This window comes from Gymnoscopelus braueri (assembly GCF_963280865.1).
Source record: "Gymnoscopelus braueri genome assembly, chromosome: 24".
Taxonomy (NCBI): domain Eukaryota; kingdom Metazoa; phylum Chordata; class Actinopteri; order Myctophiformes; family Myctophidae; genus Gymnoscopelus; species Gymnoscopelus braueri.
In genome coordinates this window covers 14,956,822-14,976,723 of record NC_137626.1, presented here as the reverse complement: position 1 = coordinate 14,976,723, position 19,902 = coordinate 14,956,822, and the positions used below count along the sequence as shown (strand labels likewise).

The 19,902-nt window shown below is 43.2% G+C and overlaps 1 protein-coding gene across 7 annotated transcripts in view; it reads right to left on the bottom strand.

The window, feature by feature from the left end:
* Positions 1-19,902, bottom strand: part of LOC308080136 (NACHT, LRR and PYD domains-containing protein 3-like) — a 67,344-nt gene that overhangs the window by 32,537 nt on the left and 14,905 nt on the right. For 5 of the 7 annotated variants that reach the window (XM_080421896.1, XM_080421901.1, XM_080421902.1 and 2 more), the window contains one exon: positions 3,274-3,399. The exons of the other annotated variants lie outside the window; for them this stretch is intronic. The gene's annotated coding sequence lies outside the window, so the exon portion shown is untranslated. The remainder of the gene's footprint in view (positions 1-3,273; positions 3,400-19,902) is intronic. 7 annotated transcript variants of the gene reach the window in all.

Genomic DNA, 19,902 nt, shown 5'->3' with positions numbered 1-19,902 from the left:
ATTTGCATTATACAGTATAACAAATATTGTCAGTATAAGGATCTTAAAACGTCAGTCCATATTATAAAAATTTTATCATAGTATTTGTGGAAACAAAAATAAAACATGTTTTCTTTATTAAAGGAACAGCCACAGCTACTTTCCTTTTGTCACAACACTGACACACCGACAGTCCAATCCAGTCATGAACCCAAGTAGTATGTGATTTATGTATGTTTATCCATCACACACAACAATCACATCATCCTGTGCTAAAAGCCAAAACCAAGCAGTGTTGTTATTATAACTAGACGCGTCGCAATTCAGGGCAATTGCAGAGTGTGGTTGCGCCGACGCGGGTCGCTGCCGCCGGGACTCGAGGAATACGCTGGGAGGAATACCGTCAGAGGCTGCGCCAATTACATTGTCACGCAACTCCTGAGATCACTTGCGTTTCATTTTGAGAGGATTGATCCCCCCAACATATTATGGTTTTTGGATCAAAAGGTTACATTTTGAGCATTTGTGGCGCCCCCTATGGATCAAAGTGGAAATACTTTTGTGGATTTGTTGAGTAAACCACACTTGACATGTGATTCAAATTTGGGATTGACTGGACGTTTTGTTCGTGATTTGTGGGCTTTTTTGTAAAATGGGCCCCTCCCGCTAACTTTGGAAGCCATTTACGGACGAACGGTAAGGACTATAAAAATGCCGTTTGGATAGGTTTATCGCATGAGTCCATAGATCACGTGTACCGATTTTTGTGAGATTTGGAAAAAAAAAATAGGAAAAGGTGCAAAAAGTGTGTTTTGAAGAAAATTCAAAATGGCGGAAAATCTATCCAGACGCAAATGGGCGTGGCCTATATGGGGAGATGCGTAGTGACCCAAGGAATCCAGGGAAAAAGACATTTTGATTTTACGACCTACGGTTCAAGAGTTATAGGCCAAAACGTAAAGGGCACTGTTATAGCGCCACCATGTGGCCGATTAGTGTAATTATTTTTTCAATAATTTCGGACTAAATTATGAACCTCCCCTCCAAATGTGGTAACTCTAGCTCTTACGGTTTCTGAGAAAAAAATACTTGAATTTGAGTTTTTTCACTTTTACATTAAAGCGCATGGGGAAATTTAATGCACTAATAAATCAATATACAAGCGCACGATTCCAGGTCAAGACGGTCATTTTGAGATATGGCACAACATTGGGGGATGAAAACTGTGGGAGGAGTAGCAGCCCGAAGTATTGTTTATCCGGATAGAGGAATAAAGTTCATCAAGTACTATAGTCTGGTTGCCCTGTTAGGGCAACCACACTAATAAAGTGTAAGGATTACTATAGTCTGGTTGCCCTGTTAGGGCAACCACACTAACTACAGATTTTGTAGCACTTCACCTGCAGATAATCTACACTGTTCTACTGAGACGCACAACTGCAGAACAGAGTTTGGGCCCTATTTTAGCCAAGAGTGGCTAAATCCACTATTTGGGGATTTAGCATTGCACAAGTTGTAAGTGCAAAAGTTGCCATCTTCGGACACCAGCCTTAACCCCAAAACACCTGCGCTACCCGTTACATTGTGCATAGGTGTGGTCTTCTCTGCCTTGAAGAGAAGACTGCAAGCCATTATCCCCAATGCAATCTTACGCTCTCAACCTCTCTGCCAGTGTTGCCAGGTCTGCTTATTATAAGCCACGTTGGGCTTGTTTTTCTGTAAAGTTGCTTGTAAATAATGGTAGCTGCGGGTTGCGGTTGTGAGCTTGTAGATCGGCTATTTTCATATAGCCGGCATATGTAGGTTTGAAGTGCTCGTGTGGCCTATATTTGCTTCTTTTGGGCTTGTTTTCATAAACCTGGCTGCTTATTCCTCTCACAAAATCTGGCAACACTGCTCTCTGCCCATGGAAGAGAGACGTTGCCTTGGAATAAATTTATATTTGATACACATAATTATCACTCACACATTGCTGGTTATAGATAACTTTAAATTACAGCAATCTGCTTGTGTTCTGGATTAATTAAAGGAAATGGTCTGGTGTGGTTATAGCAAACGCAGATCAAAAGAAATTGTATTAGTCTTCGATAAGCTTAACTGGCAACTGCTGATAAAAACACAATTTATTGACACAAGGAATTAACAGTCACATTTTTGTGGATTACAGTAAAATTGTGATAACAATCACATTCACATCACTTAATTACGATATGAATTCTGCTGCCGCACTATTAACATACTAATAACATTGGACAACCTCCATACCCGACGTTTGCTTCATACGCTCTAGCCTTTGATTGCCTTTCAATAAAACTATATTTGATATATTGATATATTTGTATAAACACAATTGACGCACGGAATTGACACTCACTTCAGCTGATTATAGGAAAATTAGAATCCCAGAGATTCTTTGAGAATTAGGAGAGGGAGACCTTGAATGTTGTGCGGTTGTGCACCCTGCCGACTCCCGACATGTCCATTGCAGGCGTGCTCTACCAAACGAATTTGGCAAAGCGGGTGGTTTTAAAATCCATTATGCGATTTCGCAAACGAAAGAATAGCGGGTATAGCGGCCGCAAGATACGTTTAGGGACAGTGCCAGCTCCCTTGTGCGTAATTCACGGGCAGCGGGTAATGCCAACGGAAACGGGTAAGGCACTGGCTAAAATAGAGCCCTTTACGTTCTGCACATTCTGACACAGGCGATTACCTGACCAAGTGGTTACATTTGAAGAGTAGGGGATAACATGACTCAACTCAACATGATTCAACACTGAAAATGAGGCAAAGCTGCCCCGTTAAGACATTTAAAACAAATTAAAAACATTGACAACAAGGCAGGCTCAGCGCAGTCACTTGCTCGGCTGAAGTCTTGCTCAGGCGAGACTCACAGGTTCAAGTCCACTTCTGCCGACTCAGCACCTTCTGAGTTGCATACCAATTAGGTAGGAATACATTATGATCATTTCATCATCATCAACATGGTACATAAATCCATCCTCTGAGTCAACGCATCGGATGCCAAATGCCTGACAAAGGGGTGCATTATGACAAATAGAGCACAATGCAAGACTGAAGTGGAAGAATGCCAGTTTTGGGCTTGAGGAATTGATGTACTAGTTAATCTTGACTGTAAATATTAAATCTATATTTTAAAAGAATATAGATAATTATAGGCATTTCTACAGTCATGTTATGTAAAACCACATAAATTACTCATGAAACGTTTGAAATATTTCCTGCTAGGATCCAGGTTAATTCATATCCAGTTTAAAGTCCAAGACATTTTACCTTCATCTGCAGAGGAGACGTACAAAGAAAAGACGCTGCTGATCCACCTTCAACTATCCAGACAGAGTGTCTGAGTTCATCTGAGGGTGTTGTCGGTAACTTCCTCTGACGTCAACCTGGTCAAACCTGTAAATGCAGTACAGCTTACATTATTCACTGCATGTACAGTAGGTCAGAAGGAGCAGTATTCTGTTATAGGAGTTTGTGGATATGAACAACAACTTTAACATTAAGTGGTTGTAACGTGCTTAGTGTCACGGGGCAGCCCGTGCCATATACACAGACACACTAAAAGGGCAATGTAGAACTCAGACTTCAGGGGTTCAAACTTTGTTTATTGGAACCGAGCTGAAATGTTTGTTTGTCACCTGTCTTTCCTCTGCAGTACTGGCACCCCTCTGAATGAGACCTGGAACTGCCGAAACAGAGCAAGGCTAGTCCATTTGGTTAACCCTGTCATTGTGTTAGAAACCTGCATACACTTTTGGTGTTAGCGGGTAAAATTTGACCTGTGATTTAACTCACAAAATATTTTTTTTCATTAATTTTTTTCTCCCACCTCATAGCTGACTTGTTATGCATTCATATCCATGTAAACACTTTTTTAAATATTATTTTGAGTTAGGGTTAGGGTTTCATCTTTCAATATATCTCGTTTTCAATTACATTTCCTATAATGAAGACAATGGATAATGATGTTATCTAGCTATAATAGAACACACTTCCAAAATAAATAAATAAAAAAAACTTGATTTAGTTTAACTTAATTTCTTTTCATATTATTAAAAATAGTGACTGTGGTATTAAGGGTCAAAATTGACCCGTATACCAAAGAAGGTAAAAAGTAATTTATTTTTCTTAAACCCAAACTTTTATTAAACCCCAAAACATATTTTAATCCTAATAGCAAATGCAAATTGAGGACAAGTTTCTCTCACTCTCAAATATGTTAACATTGAATATTGACAATTTGGGGGGAATTGAGCCACACTTCTCTACCGGGTCAAATTTGACCCTTAACAACTCTTTGACTGCCAGAGTATTTTCATAAAGTACTCCCCCAGTGCCAGCAATTTTCGTGTTTTTTTATTTTTATATTTTGAATTTTTCTCATGAAAATAATTTAAAGACACATAATTTAAAGGCACAGCACAAATCCGCCACTAGAGAGCAGCACATGACAGCTTGATCAGGTCGTTGGTTTACTGTCACCCTTCTTGGGAGATTAGACAGGGAAAAACATGAAAACGGATGTGACGTCCGTCCAGATGGCCTGATCACCAAAATTACGATGTGATACACGACGGCGATGACTGATCGTCACCCAGACCATAGATTATAGAAGAGAACCTGTCCGTTTGTCTGTTAGACCGTGTGAAAAACCGTTTTTTTTTTTACCTATTTTGGACGAAAATGACCGGGGGAAAAAATCAAAAACCGGAAACGGAATCCAGGTCATGAAACCGGATGCAGATGTCCGTGAAGTAAGTGGAACTCGAAAATAACATTGAATATTAAGCAGCATAGCGCAATCAGAGATTAAACAATGAACGCGCGTCCAGCGCGTCGAACGCGTCGACGGCCAACTGGACAAAGTAGCGGTTGACGCGTTATCGCGTCGTCCGCAGTCAAAGAGTTAACACCACAGATGTCTGTTTTTTATAGAGACCATCAGAATTAACTAAAATGGTGGTAATTAATTTTGTTGTGTTAAAATAGCTGTTTCTGAGGATATCATGAAGCCTAGTTCCAATAAAGAAATGTAAAGGGTACTTTTTACCTATTTAAACTTGAAAACGGGTCAACAATGACCCTAACACAATGGAAGGATTAAGAAGGGAGGGAACGTGCCAACTACTGTGGAGGAGAAGGGGCGTTTGTATATGTGTTTAGCAGTGTGCTTGTTGTGGGCTCGCTGTAGCAGCAGCGAGCACACTATTGATGTTCTACATTATTTATTTCTCTCCCAAATGTATGGCACCTAACTACTCCTAAATACTTTCACTTAGAAACTCCATTCAAACTGTAAAAAAAAATCCAGCTTACTGTGGACATGCATGCTTGTACTTTTAAATATTTAATTTAAACACCCCAAAAAGTCAATGGGAAAGTCAATGGCCGCGTTTCCCAAAGAGATTCGTAGAGATGCTGCGTTGAGCATCTGCGCAGGTTCTACGACGGGTCTTACGTGTGTCCACACAGTCTGCGCAGTACCATAGCAGCCACGTAGATTTCAGGTCATGCGCAGCCTACGCAGCTTGCGTAAGAGCCTGGGACCCGGCGAAACCTACGCTCTACCCTCATTAGTAGCAGCTGGTTGTGCCCAACGTGTTATCGGTTCCCACGTCCACGGCGTTACGTGTCTGCTAAAACTACATTCGGGAGACAGAATGGCGTATCCTACTCTCCGCCTACTCCTGGGAGAGGCGTAGCCCTGCAGTGCTGTCCTACGAAGCAGTTTGTTACAAGCGCCGTGGGGCACTAGTAACACCCATCGTAGCGAAATAGATCTATGAAAAGACCGACCGACCACACACACACACACACACACACACGCATTTAATTTATATATATATATATATATATATATATATATATATATATATATATATATATATATATATATATATACACATATACATACATATACACACACACACACACACACACACACACACACACACACACACACAGGGCGGGCGGCTCCGCTGCTTCTAGCCCTCGTTCAGAGCGTTAGTGGGTACAGCCACACATGTCGGTAAAGCGTCCGTCAAGTTGCCGTACGGACGCCGGAAGTCCCATCCACTCCCATGTTAAGTTTAAAACCGGAAGTACAGTTCCGTTTTTTTTTTTTAACATGGGAATGGATGGGACTTCTGGCGTCCGTACGGCAACTTGACGGACGCTTTACGGACATGTGTGACTGTACCCAGAGAGTTCACTAACGCTCTATGCATGAACCCGAAGTTTACAAATTGTACTCTCACGGATGATCCGATCGTCTGATAAAAATATTAAGCATATGCCAAGTTAACTAAAGGTATATAAATGATGCTGAGCTAAACATGTTTCCTTAATTTCGAAGTTTTATAGTTAAACATTATGATTAAAGTCCCCAGTTCCTCTCACAAAGTGACAGCTCTTGCGCTTGCCATGTTTATGAACGGTTAAAAAAAACTTTAAAAAAATAGCAGATGTACAAGCTCACAACGCCTCACAAGCTTGTATATTTGCTATTTTCAAAAGATTTTAATACATATTAAATTTGGGAAATGGGACATTCTGCATTCCTTTACTTTTGGTATTTTAAGTATATTTAATTTACTTGCATAATGGGGACACTTTAGTGTTTTATTTACCTTGCAGATGTCACCTCACCGCTGTAAATTTAATTCATAAATATATTATTCAAAAGTTGTATTTGGAGTGGACTGCTTCAGGACATCTGACAGTTGGCTCTGGTATTTTTATGATCCATTTCACTTTCGCAAAGGGTGTTTAAACTGCTGTGTAGCGTAGGACAGCACTACGTAGTTTACGTAGGCTTTACGTAGACTTCGTCCAGGAGGTGTTCACGTGCATGCTGTCTCGCGAATGTAGTTTTAGCACACACGTAATGAGAACCTACGACGATGGTGCCTCCTGAAGCCAGTTTAGATGGCACGTTGGGCACACACAGCTGCTACTAACGAAGACAGTGCGTGGCGGGGTTGCTACTGCGCAGGTGCGTGGAGGCTCTTACGCAGCTTCTAGGCTGCGCACAAGCTCAAATTCGTTTGGGAAACCCGGCCAATGTTATTTCAACTGAAAACTCCCCTAGAGAGAGAAGGACAGAGGAGAAATGCCCCTTGTTTTTGTAAAGTCACTGTAGCCACATTTCTTTACAGATATTTATTTTACATCACCAAGTGCGCACAGGTCTGCTCTCCGATTTAATCCAAAGATCTCAGCTGTGTGATGTATACATTTTTAGTTAAGACCATTAATATAAACCCATGCACCTACACACACTAGCAATCAGTGCAGCTGTTGCTACCTAATCTGTCAGTCATTGGCTGTCAGGCAGTGGTGCTGCAAAGTAACTGAGTATATTTACTCAAGTACTATGCAAGTGCTTACCATGCACAGTTTAATTTTGAGGTCCTTTTACTTTCCTTTCCATTTTTGTTACTTCTACTCCACTACGATGACAGCATTTGACAGCTTTAGTTACTTGTTACTTTGCAGATTTTATTATTAATACAAAACCTACAGTAACCACATACAGCCGATCTACAATGTGACGCGTTATGAGCATGTAAATCGGCTATTTTCTGAAAATTTTAGTACTTTTACTTTGGTACTCAAAGTATATTTTGATGTTAAAACGTTTGTAAAACGTTTGTACTCCAAACTCCCCCCCCCCCCCCACACACAGACACACGTACACCCCATACTCCACCGCCACCCCACCTCCCACACCACATGACATACGGGGGTATACATGACATACAAACTATACAAAAGAAAAGCCGATCTACAATGTGATGCGTGATGAGCTTGTACATCTGCTATTTTGGAAAAAGCTTGACAGTCTTCCGGGCTCCCCAGAATTAGTGTCAAAGTGTCCTTGAGCAAGATGCTGAACCCCTAATTGCTCCCGATGAGCAGGTGCCTTGCATGGTTTCCTCCCCCATCGGTGGGTAAAATATTGATGGCAATAATTGTGTAAATTGCAAGCTCCAATTTAACACTAAGTGTATTGGTCAACATACCCCACCACATACACACACACCCACACACACACACACACACACACACACACACACACACACACTTTAAACCATAGTAAATAGCTAATCTACAAGCTCACTGGAGCCAGGGGGACATCGCACCCAGTACTCCTGCCCCCTATAGACCATATTCACACGGCGGCCATGTTTCTATGAAGTCAATGAAAGTAGCCACCCCAGGTGGCGGCACTTTCAATGTTAAATTCCAATATGGCCGCCGTGTGAATATGGTCTATACCATAGATATAGAAACCTAGATACCTCATTGGCCTCTGCAGTTCGTTGGCGCGACCCGTTTGGTATGGTGGCCGCCATATTTCCGGGGGGAACGGGCACTGGCCAATCACAGCGTGTTGACTACTGGCCAACCACAGCGCGTCTTTCCCAGGACTTGTCAGAATCTAGTTGTCCCGCCCCCACCTGCCTCTGATTGGCCTACTGAACGCCCCCTTCTGTGACGCACAAGGAAATTTCCAGCTGCCCCCCGGAAGCATAGAGGAAGCGGAAGTGCGTCCGAGATGCCGACGCTTCAGAGCCAGAGGAGGCGTCTACCTTTATATGTCTGTGGTCTATACCCCTCCATCCCCTTGCTACCATCAGCTATTCAAGCAGGTGTTTAACTGATGACAATTAGGAGAATGATAACCGGTGCTCCCGATCTGATCAACCGGAGGCAAGTCTGCACCCACACACAACACAAAGACAGAGATACCAAGTCAAATTGAATTTGTACTTTATATAACTACAGGTTTTTGGCTTTAAAGCGAGCCCACATCGTTTCTTCAGGAACAATATTTCTAGTTAAAGTATTAGTGGTTATATGGGTGCGTAAAAATGTGATTCATTTTCAGTGTTGTACAACATTTATTTAAAGTTTAGATTATGTCTGTAAAAGCTAATTGATAGCTAATAGACCAATTATTTGTTTACAAACATTGAGACTGGATGCACAGGTGACTGTTTCATGTAATCAATTCCCAACAAATCCCCAAACCTGTTGTTTTGGGGTGCGCCGGTTTCAGTTCATTCAACCCCCTCTTGTGTGTTGGCAAGTGAGGTGCGCCCTAGCGAGACATATGTACTTTACCCCGCAACGGTATTGCAGCGCCGAGAACAGCTGACATACAAGCTCACAACCACGTGAGTGAGACCGTTGTGAGCTTGGAGGTCTGCAATTCTCGGCCGTCCTCTGCGCGCGACACCTTCGCGGGACGGGGCATAAATTAGGCTTGACGGGCTGCAGCTGCGTGAGCAAGAGCAGGTTCTGGTGCCATGATCATAGAGCGCTCCCTCCGTTCTTATGACAGCCACTGGAGGTGGGGTTTTGGGGACAACTGCTTTGAATTGCTATTATTGTTTACACACAACAGAAACCAAGAAATATATATTTCAAGAGCGAGAGATCACAGTAAAAATCCTAAGCATTCTTCCTCCACACTGGGAGAAAAACAGCATCTGAAACTTTTAATGCGATGCATTTTTACACGTGAGGCTGTGACCACTTTTACATTGCATCTTATGAGCGGTGGGGTTCATTTGGTGCCGGCCTGCGCGCGCATACTGGTTCTTATCAGTGTGACATTGTCTGTTAAGGCATCTATTGGAGTCTGTACTTGTGGTAGGATCCACTCCCTATTTAATGGAGGCTGCTAGAGACTAGCCTCGGAAACCCATGCCTTTTTTTTTTTTTCAAAAGAAAAAAAGGCTGGGCGAACCTTGCAGGAACGCTGGTCTTAGGACCTTGTTATCTCCTAACTAATCAGAGTGCAGATCGGGCGTCGCTCTAAATTTGGCGACGTCAGCGTGCTCCGTGCACAGGCCGGGGGAAAGGGGAGGCGGGGACATAGATTGGTGAAGCAATAGGAAGCGCCGCAGGAATCAGGCGGCTGGGTTTGGATCCCCCCTTCAAGACCATCGATTGGGCTCGTTCTTTCAGTCTAGCTAGAGACAGACAGCCAGTCGTACTTGGGCAGGCAAAGCGTTAACAGTCTTGAGACAGAGCTGCCAGGGCCCTTAGTTAAAGGTGAATTTTGGCCCACGGTTTTCTTACCTTTTCTATGATATGATATCCTAGGATGAATGGTACAGTAGAAAAAAATCATAACTCCATCCCGGGTCCGCCACAGCTAAAAACGCGTGCCAAGATAGATTGAAATTGAAATCTCGAGATTTCAATCTCGTCTAGCGAGACTTCCGTTGGGGTGCATTCAAGACAATCACGTTGCATAGTGTTCTGTCACTATGAACATCAGATCTAAAAATTTTTTTTTTAAAAAGCTATCAAAATATGCGATCTAGCGCAAGGCCTATTGCCGCGCGTTTTTAGCTGTGGCGGACCCAGGATGGAGTTATGACATTTTTCTACTGTAGGCCTACCATTCATCCTAGGATATCATAACATCATAGAAAAGGTAAAACTCTGGGCCAAAATTCCCTTTAAGGGATAGCCTTTTTGTGCAGTCACTGTATGGTTTGTTGTCTTTAGATGTGCTTTAAGTCTTTCAAGTTTTGTATAAGTCTGTTATTTTCCCAAGTCTTAGTAATTTTTATTTAAAAGGCCTTCGCTGTTTACCTGCTGCATTGGACTGTTTCTCAGAGGTGTGAGAAAAATAAAACTCAACAATCTGCAAATTCTGATCAACCTTTACACTTAGAATCTCTTTAAGGCATTTTATTCCAAACTAGAAAATATTGTTTGTAAAGAAACAATGTGGGGTCGCTTAAAGCCAAAAAAATAGTAGTATAAAAAGTACAAATTCATTTTGACTTGGTATGAGTGTGGATGTAGACCTGCCTCCGGTTGATCAGATTGGGAGCACCTGTTATCATTCTCCTAATTGTCATCAGTTACACACCTGCTTGCATAGCTGACCATTACACACCATTAGTGTTAAATTGGAGCTTGAAATGTACAAACTTATTGACATCACAATTTAAGTTACCAAAGTAAAAGTACTCACATTTTCCAAAGATTGTCAAGCTTTTTCCAAAATAGCAGATCTACAAGCTCAAAACGCATCACATTGTAGATCTGCTTTTTTGAATAGTCGAAGTATGACTATAGGGGGTATGTCATGTGGTGTGGATGGTGGTGGAGTATGGGGTGTCTGTGGGGGGTGAGAGTTTTGGAGCTTGAAATGTACAAACGTTTTAGCATCAAAATATACTTTGAGTACCAAAGTAAAAGTACAAAAAATGTCAGAAAATAGCAGATCTACAAGCTCATAACGTGTCACATCGTAGATCGGCTGTGTGTGGTTACTGTAGGTTTTGTATTAACACATCGGGTGCCAGAATTTTATAATAACAGTTTACGTTCGGTGCCAGAAATCTCACCGTTGCGTTGCGCTGCACTGCGTTGTTTAAAAGCTGTAGACTCCAAGACGAGCAATCCATGTAAAACAATGCGTGCACGGTGCACGATGGTCCTGGCTAACGCCTGGAACGATAACATCTCTCACGTGAGTCACAATGGCGGAGCGATCGTGCATCCAAAATGAGTTTCGGAGCTACGGAGGTTTTTGTGAAGGAGATAGAACGGAAGCTTATGGGGAGCCATGTTGGCACATGGCATGGTGGCACGGTGATACATCTGTCCCTTCCTTCTCAGAGTCACCGTGGGTGATTCCAGAGCTGCTCTAGCCCCCCCCCCCCCCCCCCGTGTGGAAAAAAACGAAAAGATTTTAAAACCCAATAAAACCCTTGATGCGTAGTTTAGCTTGTAGAAATAGTTTGTTTGGTATATCCATCCTTTATTCCAATTCGTAGCGACTGGCGAGACTAAACTAGTAGCTATACTCGATTTAGCATTTAAATGCTAACAGGGGGAACCAAAACAAAGCGCCACCGGAAAAACGGAACCCGCACACCCGGAAACAGAGGATTTCCCCCCATTTTTTTTTCAGTAGGCGTGGCCTTGACCGGATCACACAGGCCATTTAATAACGAATACAAGGCTTTCCTCCGTGGTGGAAAGTCCCACCTGCTAGAATGTGCCGACCCCCCCCCCGGTGCAGCCCAGAAGACCTGGCAGAACCTACCCCATCAGCTGTGGCCTGTGCCCGATACTGGCAGAACGACATCTAAGGCCTAGGCTACACGTATATGGATCTTTTACTAAACGGATATTTTAGTCCTCCGTTTTTAAAAAGAATCCCTGGCCACATGACAAAGATTCTAAAAAAATCCCTGTCCACACGTAGACGCAGAAACGCATTGATCAGCTGCAAGTTTCAATTTTATATCAGATTTTATATTTACATTTTATATATGAGGGGCCAAATACATATAGCCTATACATATTTTTAATCACATGTTAAGGCCCAATACTGCAATAGCTGCATTATTTTAATAGCATCACCACTGAGCATACGTGAACATAAACGAAAACAACATTATTAGGGCGCAGCTGCAGCGCAAACAGTTGGTTCACATGACGCTTCCTTGGTTTATAGTGGTGTTCAATTTTTTTTACATTGCCAACTCTCACATGTACATAAACGTTCAGATTTCAAATATAAAGTGCTTACCCCTGATTCACGGATGTTACAAGGTGATCCGGACCGCGATAAGTACCCGTATCTCCCGTATTGTTCAATAAAAAGCATTTTAATCCCATCGCCAGCCATTTTCTTTTCTTTTTTTCCTTTTTTTGGTAATGTATCAGAGTGCAATACACCCCCCAACCATTAGTGTCGCATTGTTGAAAGCATCGGAGAAAATTTGGAGAAAATGGCCGCGATCGGATTAAAATGCTTTTTATTGAACAATACGGGAGATACGGGTACTTATCGCGGTCCGGATCGCCTTGTAACGTCCGTGGCTCAGGGGTAAGCACTTTATATTTGAAATCTGAACGTTTATGTACATGTGAGAGTTGGCAATGTAAACAAAAATCCAACACCACCATAAAGCAGGGACTCTAAGCACCATGACTGTCATGGTATGACAGTCATGTTTCAGGGCTACGCAAACAGATGAGTTTTACTTCATCAATTCATTCCATCGTCCCAAAACTCCCCGCCCCACGCACCTTTTGAGCGGGCCACCCGCGGCCGCTCCATGGTCGCTGGATTTTGACCCAGGGCGATTGTGTTTTAGGACGACAGACCCCACATTCAACCCGTGTGCGTGCCGTGTGTGCTACTCGGCGCAGAGAAAGAGGGTTTTCATCACACAGTGAATGAGCTACTTTTCCCACCACTGTCTTATTATTAATTATGACATTATTTTGCCATAAATGAGCGTGCCTTGTTTCATAGACTTTAAGTGTTGCTCTCTCTCTCTCTTCATTTATTATTATAATGACCATGAGCGGTCTGGTGTTTATGTATTATTATATTATTTATTATTATAATGACCATGTGCGAATGCGCGATGACGTCATCGTTTCTCAAAATCTCCGGATTACATGTCCACACAGATCCACTGAAACGCATGTTTTGGAAAACCTTCACTTATTTATCCGTTTACAAAAATATCCGTTTTAGCGGCCAAAAACACCAAAAAATTGCGTTTAGAAAAAGATCCATGTACGTGTAGCCTAGGCCTAAGATTGCTACGGACTCGAAGAAGAAGAAGACCAGGTGCAGTAATTGCTAGAGTGCAGAGGGACATGGGTTGATATTAATGGTCATAACTAAAAATATATACATCCCGCAGCTTAGATCTTTGTATTAAATCGGAGAGCAGACCTATGCGAACTTGGTGATGTAAAAAATTCTGCAGTATAAAAAATTGCACGTTTACGGAATGACAATGTTTCTTGTGTCTGGGTAGCTCAGTTGAAAGAGCTCTTGACTCTGTACTAGTCTGGTTCCTTATGCTTTGATTTAAAATGTTGTTGGATTTTTTTGAAGATTTGCAAAACTATACATTTTTGGAAAGGTTATTGTCTAAGGAATCAGAAAATCAATGTTGCCATTTGCCCAGATGTGTATATGGCGGCCATATTGGCAATTACAAAATGGCCACCATAAAATGTATGTTTTTTAATATCTCGGCCTCTAAATAAGCTGGAACATTGATTTTAACTCCTAAACCAACATTTTCAGTGTCGAGGAATCCAATGGTGGTAATTATAAAGCTACAAAACTTTACAACATTAACCCTTAGATGCATGACTGAGTCCAAAATGACCAGATATGGTTGTTTTCTTGCAATATCTTTGAAATAAGAAAATCATTTATCAATTCATATTCCAGCTGTTCCTAATTGCTCCTTCTCGTGTGGCTGAACGCCACTTGTCCCTCTAAGAAGTTAGTCGCCAACCACACGGGCCGCGAAAGTAGTTAACACATTGAATGCCAGAGTTATTTCAGATGTTTCATTGAGAAAAAAAAAGTACTCAGGAGCCTAGATACAGAATTTTTAAGTTTTAAGTTAACAAGGAAGTAAAAAAATTAACCAGGGTCCTATTCCATTATTCCTAGCTGCGGTATTCAGGCGACTCGGGCCTGCTTAGAACACTATTTTTTTCAAAGTAAACGCTCCGGACCCCAAGCAGGACACTCAGAGCATCGGGGGGGGCGCCGGAAGGCAGGGACAGGGACGGACGGTGACTCGACTGGTGTCGGACCGTCAGCTCGATCCCGAGATCCAACTAGGAGCTTTTTAACTGCAGCAACTTTAAGATATTAAAGCTATTGGAGCTGGAATTATCGCGGCTGCTGGCACCAGACTTGCCCTCCAATGGCTCCTCGTCAAAGGATTTAAAGTCCACTCATTCCAATTACAGGGCCTCCAAAGAGTCCTGGATTGCTATTTTTCGTCACTACCTCACCGTGCCGGGAGTGGGTAATTTGCGCGCCTGCTACCTTCCTTGGATGTGGTAGCCGTTTCTCAGGCTCCCTCTCCGGAATCGAACCCTGATTCCCCGTTATCCGTGGTCACCATGGTAAGCACGTAGCGTACCATCGAAAGTTGATAGGGCAGACACTCGAATGACACATCGCCGCCACGGAGGGCGGGCGATCTGCCCGAGTTTATCCAGAGTCACCAAAGCGGACGACGCGGCGCCCGAGAGCGCCGCGCCGCGAGGGTTTAGGATCTGATTAATGCACGCATCCCCGAAGGTCAGCGCCCGTTTGCATGTATTAGGTCTAGAATTACCACAGTTATCCAAGTAACTGAGGAGCGATCAAAGGAACCATAACTGATTTAATGAGCCTTTCGCAGTTTCACTGTACAAGCCGTTTGTACTTAGACATGCATGGCTTAATCTTTGAGACAAGCATATGCTACTGGCAGGATCAACCAGGTAGGCCTCCTGTTCCGCCGCGGAGAGCGCGCCCAGCTGAGGTGCGCACCGTGGGGTTGCCGGTCCGCGGAGACCGCCAAGGCCCCCCGTGAGAGGGGCGGCGGGAGCTCCCGGTGGCGCGCACTGCGACGGTCGCCACATCCTCCTTTGCCCTCTACCCAGGTCGACAGGATGTTACGGGGGATCGGCGCCCATGGCCCGTTTCGCAGCTGTTTGGTCGGTCGCCGGAGTACGCGACACACGCAGACGGGGCGTCTCGGTCTCGTTAGGCCGGTGTCGGCCGCGGAGGAGTGCGGAGGACAGGCCGGGGCCTCTCCGCACGTGGTCCCTCCGTGCCTGGTTGGGCCCGCAGGCTGCAAGCAGCGTCCGCCGAAGCACACAAGGTGCCGGCGGGGCCCTTGCAAGAGGCGGGCTACGAGTGCCAATCGGTCAGAACGTAGTGGGTTCCACGGCCTTCGGGGCGGCCTGGTTCCCGGGTCACAGTGCAGCGACTAGCGGCCGCCGGCAGGCCCGCAATCTGGGGCGGCCTGCCTGCGTTTCGTCCCCAGCGTCCGCATGCTGGTCCATATATCCGGGCTGGGAAAGGTTGCCGATAGTCCCGGGAGAGAATTTCAAAGGAGGGGGCCACTGCCGAGCCCAGATCGTCCTGGGCTCGCCGAGGACCTCCAGGGTGCCAGGCCGCCCGGCCGTGTCCGACCGGAGGCCTCTCTCTCGCCTGCCGTCGGCCCGTCCTCGGCGTCCGCACGCCTGTTCCATATATCCGGGCTGGGAAAAGTTGGGTCTGGAGTGCTTTTGGATGAAGCAGAAGTGACAGAAGGAATGCTGTCAACACTGGAGCTGTCAACACAAGGGTATCAACATCAAGACAATCCCTGAACTGCGATGGCATCTGTTCTGCAAACACAGGGCAGAAAGTGACAAGCTCCCTCCAACACCTGGAGCTCTGAAGCAGCACATCTTGAGAGTCCATGTCCAAACAAGGGCATGGGCACAAGCAGCCATTGCTCTGCAGGATCCACAGCTGGATCCCCTGCAAAATGGGTACTTCAAACACTTGGATGGCATGCTGAAACCAACGACCACAGAGGTCCTCCCAGCTCCAAAGGCCATCCTTGAGATGGTTCAATGCAAGTGTAAATCTGACTGTTCTTCTGGCAGATGTTCCTGCAAAGCTAAGGACTTAGCCTGTACTGAAATGTGTCAGTGCAGCAGCCAGTGCTAGAACGATGACGATTCCCAAGCTGTGATGCACGAAAGTGATGATGATGATGATGATGATGATTATGATGATGCATAGAGACTGTCTATGATTACACATGTCATGATGTTTAATATGGTTACACAAACATCCAAAGTTCACAGTTAAAATAAATAAAAAGAACAGTTAGTATCTGACTGACTGCCTGGGCTGTGCTGTTTTTTACCCATATGGTGGATTATGTCAATGGGATGATAAAAAAAATGAAATAATAACTTGCACCATTGGATTCCTTGACCCTGAAAATGTAGGTTTAGCAGTTAAAATCAATGTTCCAGCTTATTTAGAGGCCGAGATATTAAAAAACGTACATTTTAGGGTGGCCATTTTGTAATTGCCAATATGGCCGCCGTATACACATCTGGGCAAATGGCAACATTGATTTTCTGATTCCTTAGACAATAACCTTTCCAAAAATGTATAGTTTTGCAAATCTTCAAAAAAATCCAACAAAATTACATAGTGAACCAGACTATACCACAAGGTCTTAGAATCGAAAGCAGGCAGTAGCAAACCATCATATGAGCAATCTGTCTCCCTGGAGTATAGAGCAATGGAGCAGGTAGGTATAGATCAAGTTTAATGGCCATGGCCATTGACAATGCATTGGGCGCTTAAAGTTAAACATTTAAAAAACTACAAATTATTTCAAAGTAAAAATCTCATGTGTGCATGTCCACAGTAAGGTTAAGTTTTATCACTTAAGCTTTAAAAGTTAAATATTTCAAAAACTGTAAAACATTTCAAAGAGAAAAGTACAAGCATAGGTGTCCACAGTAAGCTGGATTGTTTACAGTTTAAATTTAGTTTCTAAGTGAAAGTATGTAGGAGGAGTAGGGTGCCAATGTTTTGGGGAGAATATATAGTCTAAATAGTGAGGATATTGTGTGCAGCGAGCCCACAAATATAAGCTATATATAACAATAATCAACAGCCTCTCCTGTCTTTTTAGCATTTTTTTCTGTGTATTCCATATATTAAAACAATAATTATCCTTACAGAAGGAGTCAAAAATCAACCAAACTGCACATTGTAGCCTCTCTCTCAAAAAAAAAAGAAAAAGAAAAGAAACTGCTATTGCAGATCGTTCAACAAATTCAATTAGATGTTGAATGCTTTGTGGTTGAACGTGATTTGTCTGCTGCTGGCCAGGCAGGAGTCATGTCTGCTTCACCACAGAACACACGTCTTAAATCACTCTGCTCAAACTAACCTCACTCTCTTATTCCCTCTGCTGTTCCTCTTCTCAGTAAGGCAAAGGAAGCAGCTTCACTTGAACTACTCCGATCCCACCCCCCAGGGTTTTTGCACCCCTAAAGCCTTTAGTTATTGTTTCGACGGCTCCAGAGAATTTTGACTGGGGGGGGCTGGCTTTTTTAGAGCAGGGTCTAATGAATTTTGGCAACAAACAATAATGAATAATACTAATACGACAAACAAGATTCAATGGTCCTAGTTTAATAGGCCACATAATGTAAATCTACATTACACAAATTTTAGTGAGTGGACATTTTCACAGTTACATTATAGTAGCACTGAAACTGGCACTTCTCAGACAGACAGCCAGACAGAGAGAGACACACACACACACACACACACACACACACACACACACACACACACACACACACACACACACACACACACACACACACACACACACCAAGGGATAACATTAACACCTGTAATTCAATCAAGCAAGTGAGCAGTGGTGGAAAAAGTACTCAAATGTTTTACTTAAGTAAAAGTGACAATACAACATTCATCAGTATATGCCCATATATTGGAATGCCCATATATGGGCATATTGATTGGATCAGCGGTTCTGGACAACTGGATATCCGAACTACTTGACGGCGGGCACTCCATTCCCTCGAGTCCTTGCCGCTGTGCACGCCAAGTTTGAAGTCCCATATGCACATGACCATATATGGGCATATAAATAAGTCCTGAAATGTATAGTGTCTCATCCTCAATTGGTTTTAACTGATGTTATTACTTTACAAATAAACTAAATTAAACAAAAATATTGTATTGTGACGATAGTATAATTTTTTCCCCCAAACATTTAATAAAAATTGCCGATCTACAAGCTCACAATGCATATGCTGTTTTTGAACATTTTTTGAAAGATATGGCTTAAGGGATTGAAACCAGGAAAAGACAACAATTGTCATAGGGCGTTAATACGACCTCCACAATTCCAGTCAATATCTAGTCTATATCACAATATTGATATATTGCCCAGCCCTATTAAACTATACAGCAGCAAGATGTTGCCCAGCAGTGCTAACATGTGGAAATGTCAAATATTTGACAGGTTTCCACTCACTAACCAGTAACCACTGCTGCTGTTGATATCAAGCCTTGACATGTTTTTCTTTGCTGTTTGTTTTCTATCCTTGCTCTCCCTGCCCCTCACCATTTTTTTCTTTTCTTCTTTCTGAAAACATGAAAAAAAGATGAAGCTTTCAACAAAAACTAATTTAACCCACTTCTTTACACGTGTAAACCTGTGATGTGACAATAAGGTTGATTCTGAGTTCTGCTCCTGGACTACTAGTCGCTGGTATCATCATTTAACTGCTTAGGCAAACTGTTCTTTTATTGAATACTTTATTAGTCAGAAATGTAAACGGCACGTGGTATAGTCATAATGTACATTAAGGCTAAAATGATAACACAAAAAAGTCCTGGGGACTTGTATCCACTGTGGTCCGACCTATGTGCTGTAAATGCTTTCTATTTATGGCAGACAGACTCACGATAGTGAGTAATGATCACTCACCTCAACCGTTCCCACCTGGCGGGCATGACTGTTCCACTGTGACACTCCTAGTTCTGGTATGATACTTCCCCCCCCCCCCCCCACACCCCCACACACACACACACACACACACACACACACACACACACACACACACACACACACACACACACACACACACACACACAATACTTTCATCTTTCTTGTTTTATGACTTTATATAATCACTAGTCTCTCTCTCTCTCTCTCTCATCTCTGTTTCCTGTGTGTGTGTGTGCACGCACGCACGCACGCACGCACGCGCACTTGTGTGTCATTGACTGCCATGTGAAACTAGTTGAACTTGCTTTCTCTCATACAGGCACGATTAGTTCTGCTATGACACACACTGGCATGCTGCCCACTCTACTCCACTACAATTATTTGAAAACTTGAGTTACTAGTTACTTTGTAGATTTTGATTATTATTACAAAACATACAGTAACCTCTTCAGTCCTATATACTGTAGCTACATTTCGGCCATTTGAAGAATGAGAGCACTGTTTCCTCCCAAACAACGTCACTCACTTATGT